A 13,139-nucleotide genomic window follows, 5' to 3' on the forward strand; every position below is an offset into this window, starting at 1 on the left:
GGGGGGGGGGGTGCGGGGAAAAGTCTTTTTCTGTAAGTGACAGAGGTTTGTTGTTAAATTCAGCAGGGACTAGAGAAAAATGCGTCAGGAATTCTATAGAAAACATTCTCTGGAGATATTTTTCCAGTGTCACAGATTCAGGAATCTTGGAGCACCCTGCTGTATGGATGCTTGCTTGATGCAGACAGAGAGGCAGTGCGAGTGCAGATGAGATCTGATGCGCTTTGTGTTGCTGTGGCTTTTAGGAAGAGAAGTCCCTTTCCCCTTCCCACTTCTATTTTCCTTCCCTTTTCTCTTAAAGCTTCAGAGTCTCACCTTCCCTACTGGGGCAGCTTCCTGGCGTTATGGACTTGAATGATACTTCTTGTTTCTTCTGAAAGAAGTTGTTGGTGTTGCTGTGGTTTTGAATGATAAAGAAGGAAGACCCTGGGGCAGTGAATGCCTCAGCTACATTTGCAAACTTCCACAGATGAGCAGTCAGTGTATGCAGCTTAAACTACCATGAAAGGACAACAGGAAGTGATTTTTTTTGAGAATAGCATCATATTATATTCTTCTCTGAGCAGATAATTTATTCAAGAAGTGACAGATTGTCTCGTCTGTCTGAGGCACTAGCCTGCAACTTGCATCTAGCTGTGGTTGCCACAGATTGCCTTTGCTGTCAATATGTAGTGTATCCAAGCATAAAATGAACCATCAAACCACATCTTAGAGGTGCTGTGTTAGGTCTGAGTGGCCAGGATGAGAAACCTTGAAAGACTATTGCCCGCACCTGCATCACAGATCCTCTTAAGGCTTTGATCTGCAAAGCTTTAATTCAGCATGCTATATTAGCACTAAATTTATTTCTATATTATATGTCCTGTAAGATATTAATAGCTCACACAGCAAGTGTCTTTTGGAGCAAGTGTCGGCTTTCCTGTGTAAATCCTGAGTAATTGATCCTGGAATATGGCACAGGAAAATGCTTGAAAACCAGGTGAGAAATGCCAGAGCTTACTCTGGAAAGATCAAGTATACAAGAACGTAAAATTTACTTAAGAGAGCTAGTGCAGGGAGGTGTCCTAGAAACTGAGTATCCCATGTAGTAGAGAAAATTTTTTCCAATGCCCAAGAGAAACAACAGAAAATCACAGAGAAGCAGTTTTTCAGGAGTCTGACACTGAAAAAGGGAGTCTGCAGCTTGCAGCTTCTTCCTGATACATGGCGAAACTTCTGTCAGAGTTCCATAAAGCTGCTGATCTATGTCATATCCCTTGGTAAGTCTCACTTCTGCTGAGTGCTGCTGCTTGTGAGAAGCTTGACCAAGGGTGAAAAGGTCTGGCTATTAACTGGCTTATCCTCCCTGCTGATGCTGCGTGCTGACCAGAAGGTGTTCGGGTCAGTGGAAGGGTTCCTAGTCACTTCTTTGAACTTTGGCCCTGCGCTGGCCAAACGCTGGCCTGTGCAGGGTTATGTTTGTGTTTGTCCATCTGTCCTGGCTGTTTGCCTCTCTGTGACGCAGGACTCTCGGTGGTCAGTCAAGGCTTGGGTAGGGATCTCTTAACCCATAGGAGGTTTGGCTGTCTTCCTCTGGTGCTGGCACCGAAGGCACTGGTGAGGTGGTAGCACTTGCTTAGATTCCCAACCCACAGCGTTCTCCTCAGCGAGCAGACCTACAGTGAGCCTTTGGTTTTCTCAGCTTTAGGCTCAGGTTCATTGGTGAAAGGCTTTCACAGTAAAACTCTGCAGCTTCCCTTGAGCTCAGCACTTGCTATTCGTCTTCCTGAGTCCTTTGTTCACCCATACTCCATAAAATTGATAGTAAGAAGGACACAAATATTACCTTCTAATATTGCTTGCTTTTGTAGGAATGTTACCTTCTGTTTCTTTGGCATGAAGATTGACCTCTGGCTGGTGCTGATGCTACAGTTCAGTGGTGCACCATTCAGTGTGCACTATGCTCTGAGATTCTTCTTTTGTTTAATTATTACTATTTTTTCATTTTATCCCAGACAAAGCATGTGCTAGGACAGCATCCTTTAAAAGGCCTTGCCATCGTTACCTGCAATTGTGGCAGTAACTCAGTTACTGCAGTTTCCATAATTCTCACCAGTGCAGCAGTGTAAATAAACAGGGAGCGGTGAGACACATGATGGGAGCCAGAAGCAGTTTAGCCACAAGAGTTTATCATCAAGATACAAAACAATCTGGAGCAAGGGAATTGTTTTCTTTGCCAGCTCATGGTTCTCTGACTGCTGGCCAGATAGATGGTGCCTTTTTTTTTTCACTGACAAAATATTCCTTCTTGCAGAGCTTTGGTGTTTCCCCTGATCTCATTGTGGACACAAACTACGTGAAAGAGCTGTGCTGATGCTGTTTCAAAGAGACATCGAGCCTCCCTGTATGTGGGGAGAGTTCAGCAGAACATCAAAGATACCTGCACAGAGAGTTATATTAGGCAGCTCTGGTTTGGTGGCTGTGTTTTGAGGGGCATTTGCAAGACTTTCCTGATGGTCCCTTTAAAGAGTCATTCCTATTACAGTGAAGAGCAAAATGATTTTGTAAACTCTGGGCGAGAAGATAGGACTCATCCCAATATAAGTCTCAGGAGTTGATGAACTCCTGTTTGAAATGTGTGGAAAGTTAGCCTTTGTGTGCAGGTTTGGAACAACAGTCTGTACCGGTGTTTCTGGACTCTAGGATGATAGATAGTCATCTGACAGTCATCAAAACTAAGAGTGCAGTGGGCAAAAGCACACAGCTGCTGAGACCAGCAAGTAGGAAGGTTCAAAACAGGTGCTTATTTGTAATTCTGAACACTTCACTTTTGTACTGGTCTTGCCTAATGAGGCTTTGACAAACCTGGCTGTAAAGAGAGTCATTCTGGACCAATGGAGGTGGACTGTGTCCTGTAGATAAGGAGTCCTGACTGCTGGACCATATCTGAACGATGGTGGCCACTGGAAAGTGATATCCATCTGGAGAAGGTTAAAGTCCTGGTATGAGACAAGTTTGATTTAAGTCCCACATCATAATGATGCCTTCTAGCATCTCTCAGATAAGGGACTAAGTGTTGTTTGCCAAGGTTAGAAATTTATTGGGAGAGCACTTTTCAGAGTTAAATACATCCTTGTGGTTTTGTTGATTTATATATTTTATTGTCATTAAGTTCTTCTAGCCTAACTTTGATTGTATAACATAGTACAAGTGATTCCTGCGTCAAGTCCATTGCTTCTGGCTTTGTTCAAGGTCAGGTTTAGTATGGTGCTAAGGGAGCTGTTTCCCCGTCCTGTGTGCTTCCCTCCCCTTGTTAACCCTGGCTGGTGTTTTAATGATGTGGTGGCTCTGTGGCTGCCTTTCTACCTCCATGCCTTCCTCACTGCTTTCCTACCTGGGCAGCACTTGGTCATTTAATAAAACTGCATCAATCTTTATTTTTGAGAAATCTGAATTTGTACCTAGAAAGAACAGCAAGGCTGAGCTGTCATCAGGTGTATCGTTTCATTGTGACTCAACTTAGATATATGTGCTTGAGTGGCAATTACCCTCTTCACCCAAAGTGCTCCCAGAACACCACGGAGCGTCTCCAGGACACTTCCCCCATCCCACGTTTGGCAGACCACGCAGCTCCAGCGCACCGCCGTTACAGAGAACCGCAGAGACCTGTCCAGCTGCTGGGACACACGGTGCCATTTGTCCAGGTTGTCCAGGAGTCAGTGTTGGCAGGATGCCCATCTCTAATATCTGTACACCTTGCCTGCGAGGTTGTTATTCCTACCCTTACAAAGAAGTGCATGGGTCCTGTCCAAACCAGTAAGATTTAAGAGGTAAGGCAGCTGGTTCAGCAGGTGGGTCTGTGGGGTGAGGTACTGCAGCGGGGTCGGAGTGTCTCCCTGCTGTTATGAAGGCACTAGCACTGTGTTTTGGCACCAATTTGTTTTTCCTTTGGCATTTCCCCTTATATATTGACCAAGCTGCAGCCTTGAGGTTTACCACCTCCTGGTACCAGAGTCTTCACAGAGAGATTTTAAGAAAATACGTACAAAAAGGTACCCAGACCATGAACGCTTTAGGCAGAATCAGTCTACCAACCCTCTCTACGGGGAGCCCTCATACACCAGGTTACAACCGCAGTGTCAGATAGACACTGCTGTTCCTATGGAGATGGAAAAATGTTTGGCTGTTTAACTCGAGATGGTTACAAACCACAAAATTGTCTACTTTACTCCACAGTGAGGAATATATACTGCTCAGTGAGGATTCCTTTATTGAACTGGTCCAGTGAAAGGTGTCCTCAAAAGGTTCCTTTTGTTCTTCCAGGCTCTCAGTGTCCCACCTCATGTGTCATACATCTGCCTTTGCTACAGGGCTTCGCTGAGCCTTATCACTGAGGGGTAAATGACATCCTTGTTACCGTAACAACTGTCTTCTGAGCACTTGCAGATAATGCACATCAGAAACTGCCCCTGGAAATGCACAGGGAGTAACCTGTGGTTTCTTGGGGCTGGTACACGTTTAGTGATTAGTGGTGGACTTGCTTTTCAGATCCAGCACTGCAGTGAAATGCAGTTGGGCGAGGGCCTTGCAGTGTAAATCTATTGTGATTTCTGCATTCTCTGACCTCTTGACTGTAACTCCTACAAGACATCTTTATGTTGGAGGAAAAGAGATACAAGCACAGTTTTGACAGGTTGAGAGCAGGCAGCAGCAGAAGCTCTGAGTATTTGAAGGAAATTGCACTGTGGAAGGTCTGGCAAATACGCAGTAATCAGTTTTTGCCTATTTAAGGATTTCACAGGGGATCAATAAATTGTCAAGAGCGTTTAAACTGGTAACTGTGAAGCAAAGAAGAGCCTGTGAACTGAAAGGCCAAGAGGGGGGGTGTAAGTGCCTACTCCAATTTTTAAAGAGACCCGGCCAGTTTAGAAATAATGTTATACTGTATGTGTTATACCTGGAATTGCAGTGAGGTACAGTGCTAAAGCATGAACTAGTCCACTCTCCTCTTGTATAGATGCTCCAAAGCAGAACTGCACATAGTCTGATTGGCAGTGGGTAGGGGATATTCTACACCAGAGATAATAATTTGAGCTCCAGTGACCAATTCTTACCTTATTTCTGGCAGTCCATCTCAGGAGAAGCTCTCCTGTTTCACTGTAAACAGTGCCTATTCTGTTTTTACAGTGAAAGGTTTAGTTGGTTTTGTTTTCCAAGCAATTAATTTTCACTGTCCAGGACTGTGGTTATGTGTTGTCATAATACCTACAGGGAACATCTATTAGCTGGAAAAATCAAACGGACTATTTTTCTGGTCAGGCCATTTGGTTTGATTTTAATGTTGGGAAAAACAAATTCACATTCTGATGCACAAAGCATCAACAGATATAAAAAAATAAATCAACATATACCACTGAGAGATGATAACTACATACCCATTGACAGAAAATGCTAGCTACATCCCTGGTAAAAGCTGGTTGAAAACGGCAGCAGTAGAAATGAGCAAGACCAAACCAGTAACCTCTTAAAAGGCTTTAGGAGGAGACAGTTTCAACAGCCCTGTGCACTTCTGTGCTGCTGCACGTGGATGCTCACAGCCCCACATACAGGTGGACAGAAATGCCCCTCTAATGACAGTTCTCTTGACTGACAGCGGGACTGGGAACAGTGGCCTGCTTACCTGAGCCTGTGAGATGTGATTTTTTTTTTTATTTTTTTTTTTTTTTTTTAGGTAATGGAAGAACCATTCTTACTTTTCCTGGTGTAGACCACAGTGTAGTGCAAGCACAGGGCTAGTGAGTACCAGCTGAATCTCTGGCTGGTGAAGTGCTGTATCCTCACTATTTGTTACTGGTTCTGCTGTGGAGCTTGTTGGTCCCTTGTGTACAAGAGGAAAGTTAAATGGGGTGGTGTCTCTTTAGCTAAAAAGTGAGGTGCTGTAGCTAGCTGGTGTCCTCTGTGGGGCGACCCCAGGGACAGCGCACCTGGTGCGCACTGACCAAGGTGCACAGCACATCGACAGGGGCACACATGCACACAAGTACCCTAATTCCACACACAGTGATGCCACAGTCCAGCTCATATTTCCACTCAGGAGAGTAGGGTTTTTCCATTAGCCAAATCTTTTTCAAAATCTGACATTCCTACTTAGTCCCTGGGCCCATCACTCTTTACAGTCCATCTGTTTCTGGATAAGAAGAGAAGGTGAAATCACATGCCAGCAGAGAAAATTACCTTTGCATCAGATATTATCTTTTCAGTAGTGTGTACAGTGAGCTGAGAGTACTGGGTCCAGCCCCTCACTGAGATTCTTACAATATCAATACTAATTGATGACAATTGGATTGGGCACACATCTAAACCACAGAAGTACAATTCTGCTGTAGCTGTGCACCTTTATTTCCTTTGTCTTTATATTAGGCTTTGGATCTTTCTTCCATTCAGCCTTCTAACCATGAAGAAGTACTAATATCAACCAGACTGTAATGGCTAATAAGGATGCAGAATATAGGAAATGCTGTAAATGAAGCACCCTTGTACAGCTTCTAGGACTAGAAAGAGCATGTATTTTCTACGCGCACAGGCTTGGTGGCTGATTATCACTCCTAATCTCTTTCCCAGTGTAGACCAAGAGCAATGTGGATTTCAACATGTGATTTTATACAGTGAAAATTTCCTCCTTTGCAGTTTGAATGATGCATTTCTGTATAGGGAAATTGCTCATAACATGGGAACAGGAGGTATGAGGGGGCTTCTGGGCTATTACGTTGCTTGGAGCTGGCAGTTGCAACAAAGGCACAGGGGAGTTAGAGGAGATGAACACCGCTGGCTGTATGAGTGCGACAGTCAGGCATCTGTCTGCTTGTGCGAGCTGATGCAGCAAGGACTCCCTCCTTCCCTTGGCCCCTGGTGGCTTTGCTCTCGGCGAGGTTCGCTGCTATCCTCTCTCAGCTTTAGCAGTCCTGACTCGTGCTCTGGCACTGCTGCCACAGCCTGCTTATCTGTGCTTCCCTTGTCTTGACGTCAGAGGAGTCAGCTGCTGTTCAAACTGTCAACCTCATTTCAGGCTTGGTAATTATCCCACCATAGCGAGTGGTACTGCACATTTCCTCCTCTGTCTCTTTGGGGAAGGACATTATCTCCCAGCCACACTTTTCTGAAAGGTTAAGCATCTTTCTCTTTAACTAAGTGGAAGATTGTTCCTTTAATCATACCTTTCTGCCTGATGTTTGTCATCTTAACTAATGTGTGTCTCCCTGTGCTGGATTTATCCAATACTCATTCCTCCCAGGATTTGTGTCAAGGCATTAATTTGCCGTGAAATTTCTTTCATTGAATTTATTTTCAGGACTGCTGCTCAGGCATTTGCATTTGAGATCAGATCTCAAGACCTACATTTCATCCTCTCTATGTGTGAGCATGCCAAAAGCTGACCACATTCCCTTTTAACAGCTGGGTTCAAAACTGATTTCAGACCAGGCTGAGAGCGCTGAGGATGCCCAAACTGTGCTGCCCTGGGCAGGTCTCTGTCTGGCTCTCAGACTACAATCTAAATTGTTTTTGAAGTAGGTGTTATTGTGTGTGAAACAGTCTTGTGTTCCATTTGCATATTGTTTGGTTATTTGTATGCATTAAGAAGAGAAGGTAACAATGAAAGCACTCAGTCAAGAGAAGTGACTTAAGTGTAATGCTTGCTTTTGCATCTGAGGCTAGAAATCCAACCTGTAAGGATGTTGCTGAAAAAACTGGGCGATACTGTGTCTCAGGAATCTGCCATTGCACTTAGCCATGATTTTGACCTATGAATCAGAGATGAACATATGAAGTGCCATCATGGCTGGCAGAAAGGTGTCTTGTTCTGATTTTGCATAAGCCGCACGGTCTGCAGTCACTGCCTGGGTTTCAGCACAAGCCTGGAGCACACCTGTAGCAGTGGCACTAGCTTTAGGCTCTGGTTTAGTGAATTTTCTGCAGCTTCTGTTTGGTTTTGGGCACTGTATTTTCATTGATATAGGGGATGGTCTGATCTGCATGCTGTGACCTACCTACCAGTCATGGTTCAGACTCTCTCTGTTCTCCCCAACCTCTCCAGCTTTTCCCTGCTAGTCTTTGGTATTTTGTTTGTTCTTTGCATTTGATAACACTTCAATTAAAATGTGACTGTGGGTGTGTCAGCAAGGAAGGCTCTGAGAAACTGCTGGTTGATGAGCTGGCACTGTGTGCCCCACCTCTTTCCCCAATTTTACTTCAAAAAATGGTAATTATTCCTGGAGTAGATCCCATTTGGCTGATGTCTGACAACTGGAATCCATGAAAACCATTATTCTGTGTAAGTTCCCTTTATGTACTGACGAGAATGATCACACACACAGCTGCAGAGGAAGAATATTTTCTCTGAAAATTAATCCACGCTGCATCACTTGTAGATAAGCCTGATGTTACCCAAACATTTTCCTCCTCATTGTTTAAAGACAAAGCATGCTGCACCCACATGACCAGTTGCCTACTGTGTCTCTTGAAATCTGACTATTTTTTGCTATATTTTACTTATGCTAATGAACGAGACAATAATGGGCTGTGCCTCATTTCAGCTTGTCACAGCCTTTGCTTATAGCCTTGTTTTCCAGGAAGGCTTGGTTTCAGTTCTGGTAGAAGTGGAGGAGAAGGTGTTAATGCTTATTTTAGCAAGTGAGTGAATCAGTGGTTTTAGGAAAACAGTTCAACGCGTTAACCCTTTGTTTCCAGAACAACACACCAAAAAAATCACTGTAGAGTGAACAGATGGCTCTGGCATATTTTTAGCCTTGCTCTCTGTTCCCATGGTATTCCAGACTGTGTGGGATTCCCCATAGACTGTTGTAAGATTGGTGGGCCCAGCCAAATGTCTTGTTTTGCAACACAACGTCAGAGGGAAGGAAGGAAATGGAATCCTGTTCAAATCAGATCTGTTTAAGTAACTTTAAATGAGAGGTTCTCACATACAGGATCATGGATGGTGGGGGAGTCTATAGAGAGATGTTGGTCTTATGATTCTGATGCTTGCTCATTGTCAGCTGCTGCACTGCATTAGGAAGGACAAAATAAATGAAAAATACTATTCTAGTGATATTGTCTGTACAAGAAATTGATGCATCTAAAGGTGTAGATGGCAGAGGTGGTCTCTGACTTGCAAATAGGATGGGGAAAAGTAGCTTCTGTAGCTTGGAACAGTCAAAAAAACCTGTTTTGTTCTGTGAGTAGAGAGATTAGCCAGTGAGGTATACGGTGTAAGAGAAGGGGTTCCTTAGGTGTGGTAACTTCTGGGTCTCGGCTATGGTTAGAACTCATGACTATAATGATGTTAACTACAAGATCTGGGTATGTAATATCACAAGAATTGTATTTGTTGTTATCCCAAATTAGGTTTGTGTCATCATGTGTATTAAAGACTGCAAGTGATTTCTCAGTAGAGAACTGAAATCATAGCATCAATTTTCCTGGCACTGCCTGGGTTTCTGTTACGCGCACACATTCATTGAGGTTCATGGAGTGTAATGCTCTCTTAATAGCTTATTTGCATATTAGAATGTTTTAAACAAATCCACCTCTAATGTGTTCTCTCTGTGCTGTACCATATGACTCAATCTTTTACTGTCAGAAGATAATAAAATGCTATTTGACAGAATAAGGAGACAAGGTGATGGGAAGAGTCTGCCCAGTGGGACGAGTTTCACTGCAACGGAGTAGAGTTTAGTAATACCCGTGTATTGTGTTGGGCCAAATTATTAGCATGTCTGGTGTTCCCTGCATAGTCAAGTAGATATATTAAGAGGTGACAGACACCAGACCATAGTGTTGTGAAATTAGAAGGCAGACTACAGTGGGCAAGTGAGACAGGGTAAAAAAACCCAACAACCTACAGCATGGGCCAGCTTGGTGCAGTTTCATTGGTGTCAGCGGTATTGTCACCTTTACAGTGCCCGCTTTAATGTGGTTTAAGTGTTGCCATAGCCATTGTAAAGAAGGGGAAGCCAAAGGAGATGAAGTCATTTGTTGATAACAGCATGCTACTGGTAAACTTGCAGCTCTGACCCCCAAGCCACAGTCCCATGCTCACTGAATACCATCTCTTTCCCCAGCAGCATGGGTCTCCCAGTCTAGACAGTTAAACCACGCTGCCCTGGGGGCCATGCTGTGAATCCTATAGCTCCTGCCCTGTGACTCCCCTGAGCGGAGAAGAGGCAGTTAACTGCCCTTCTCTCCTGTTTGTCACCGCCGGGAGTGGGCAGGTGGGTCTCAGCAGATGCAGAGTGCTTGCTGTCCTTGCGTTTCCGAGGGTTAGCAGTTGACCTCCTGTGTGCCTGCTGCGGATCTGCAGTGCTCCACCATTCCTGTTTCAGTAGTTAACTGCATTTGCCATCTGTTGCCCACCTGAGTTGAGGTAATGCTTACGCAAGGCATTAATAACACATGAACACTGGAAGCTTCCCTTGTTCCTTTGAATGCACTCAACCACCTGCAATGCCTCTGAAACCATCTCTTGCTTTCTTTGGCTTTATAATTCACTGATACATTTCATACATTCATCAAAATGCCACATCATGGATATTTTCTCCACCTGGGGAACTGGTGGAGATTTTTCTCCCATTGCACCAAGGCTTCATGGACCCAAGTTGGTATTTAGAAGAAGGTTCAATTCCATGTGTTGATGCTAAACCCAGGAAAGCCAATGAACGGACTCCCTTGAATTTGATCAGATATTTTGCATTGAAGCCATTAGTAGGTTATGGATGTGACAGATCTAGGAATTTGCTCAAAGTCAAAGCCAAGACTATTCAACAAATTTGCTTATGTCGTTTAGGATACAATCCCCAAATCTGCCTTCTAGTTGGTAAATCGGATATCCCAGTTAAAGCAGGAACCGAAACAATAATTTCTGTTTACAGAAACCTTACAGACAAACCAACTTTCAGGCTTGAAGCTTGCTGATGAAGTACCATGGGGCAATGACTGATGCTTGAAATCAAAATTCAAAGCAAATTCAAAGCCATTGTTTCCAGCAATGATATATATTCCTGCATGTTTTAGGATCAGACAGCAGCTGATGGAAATTCATGATGCTGTTTGCAGGGATGTGAATTATTTATGATACACAGTCTGCCAGAACTGAATGGTGAGGGCAGGCTGTTTCTTGGACTTCTGATTCCTAAATGCTGGTCTTTCATGCCTTACACGTGTGACTAGGTACATGGTCCTTCGTGTGCTTTAGGGCCAGGTTCAGGGAGAGCATCGGGTCATCCAGTGTGATGTCCTGAAATGGTGACAACACAGCTTTTAACCCACTTACTCTAGGCTAGGTAAATCCAGGTACATCTCTTGTCTTCTCAAACAGCCTCAGATGAGGCAATCCAGTTCCTTTTTATAGTTCCAGACCAGTCCCATTTTATAGTTCTTATGGGTAAACAACCATGCTGATAAAAAATTATACCTTGTTTTTAATTTGAGTTTGTTCGGTTTTAATTTGCAGCTAATGGTTCTTTTTGTCTTTCCTCTGATAGACCAGAGAGTCCTTTAGAATCTGCAATTTCCTGCTTGCAGAAGTCTTTATACCTAGTAACAAGTCACCACTTGGTCTCCCCTTTGCCAAATTAAACAGAGAAAACTCTTTAAGTTTGGTTGCATAAGGCGTTTCCACAGCACTTGAATGTTATGTCAGTTCTCTGCAACTGCTCTGGGTTTTGAGCATCTCTTATGGAAGTGGGTACCACAACTGTGTTAGTATTGGTTTCTCCAGTGCAATGTAAAATAATTTCCTTCATCTTGCTCTGCTTCCCAGAATTGCCAGAATATCACAGAGAAGCCTCATTCATCTCCCCTGCAACTGTAAATCCCAGCTCATCAAAAGACAGTCCTTGTCTCAGTAGACGTGTTACTCTTTTTCCTTCTCTTTTGTATTCTATTCTGTTTTGTGACCTTGCCTGACAGTGCTTAAAACATCTTGTCTGTATGGGCTTCACTTATGAAGCTATCCAGAGGAGTGTGACAGTCTGCACTGTTATTTATCAGCCTGTCATCTGCAAATTTCATCATCATGATTTTTATATTACTTCCAGTTTGTGGATGCACACACCAAATAGCTTCAGAGAAGGACCAATCCTACCAGATCCCTATATAAATACTGGTATCTCACACTAATGGGTCTCCTGAGCACCCATTAGCCTGTGCCTGTCTGATATGGCAGGTTGGTTTTAGTAGTAGTCCTTAGAGGGAACTAATGAATAGCTAGATTCATCATTTAGGAGGTTCATACAAGCAAGGAAACAGCACAGCCTATTCTAGTGTTGTCTGTAAGAAGGCAAGGTGAAGAACTGCTGGTGTCTACATGGCTGTGACCAGCTGCAGAGTGAAGCAGTGGGAGACCAGGACCTGCAGAGCACAGGGAAAGCCGGCTGGGGGAGAGGAGGGTGGCAATTTTTGAGCGGCAAGGAATTAGTGAGCCACAGCAGCAAAAGTCCCTCTTGCTTTGTTACTCAGGGCCCTAGATTGGGACCAGGGACAAAACAAAACTTCCCTGTGCAACAGTGAGGGCAACTTACTGAAGAGTTCTAAATCCCGGATGACGTGGATGCTAAAAGGGCCTGAACTCAGGGGCTGGTTTAAGAGCTGGGGGTGGGTCTCAACACATGTGGTGGCCACATTCCCTGGCACTGCTCAGCTGGCACAAGTCCTGCCTCTGCATTTCATACCATGAAGGTGTAAACTTACACCCCTTCCCCAGATGAGGAAGAGGCCAGCCAGCCTGTCAAAATCAGGGTGAGCTCATTTCTGCAGCTCCCTGTATAAAACATGTGGGAATGTCTCTAATTCCACCCTGCAACATTTACGTATTTAATCTCCTTTTGCTGTTTTTTTGAGGTTTCTCACAAATGCTCCTCCTTCAGAAGATTCTGCCCAAATGTCGCTGCCACAGCACAGCCTGTCCTTTCCTGCAAATGCTTGTCTTGCCATTCTTACAGCCCCCAGGTGTTCTCTGCTCGCACTTCAGGGTGAGATATGCTCAGAGACTCCTGAAGTATGAAGGCAAACTGCTGAGATGAGTTGTTTATTTCAAATGGCATCTTCTGGCTGCGACTTGGATCCTGCTGTAAGGTTTCAGTGGATGGAGCCAGTGTGGGGTCCCT

The 13,139-nt window shown here is 44.2% G+C and overlaps 1 protein-coding gene across 1 annotated transcript in view; it reads left to right on the top strand.

Annotated features, from left to right (window-relative positions):
* Positions 1 to 13,139, top strand: part of RAB11FIP4 (RAB11 family interacting protein 4) — a 99,945-nt gene that overhangs the window by 668 nt on the left and 86,138 nt on the right. The gene's annotated exons all lie outside the window — the stretch shown is intronic.

Source organism: Athene cunicularia, assembly GCF_003259725.1.
Source record: "Athene cunicularia isolate RWA chromosome 18 unlocalized genomic scaffold, athCun1 chr18_part1, whole genome shotgun sequence".
Lineage (NCBI taxonomy): Eukaryota > Metazoa > Chordata > Aves > Strigiformes > Strigidae > Athene > Athene cunicularia.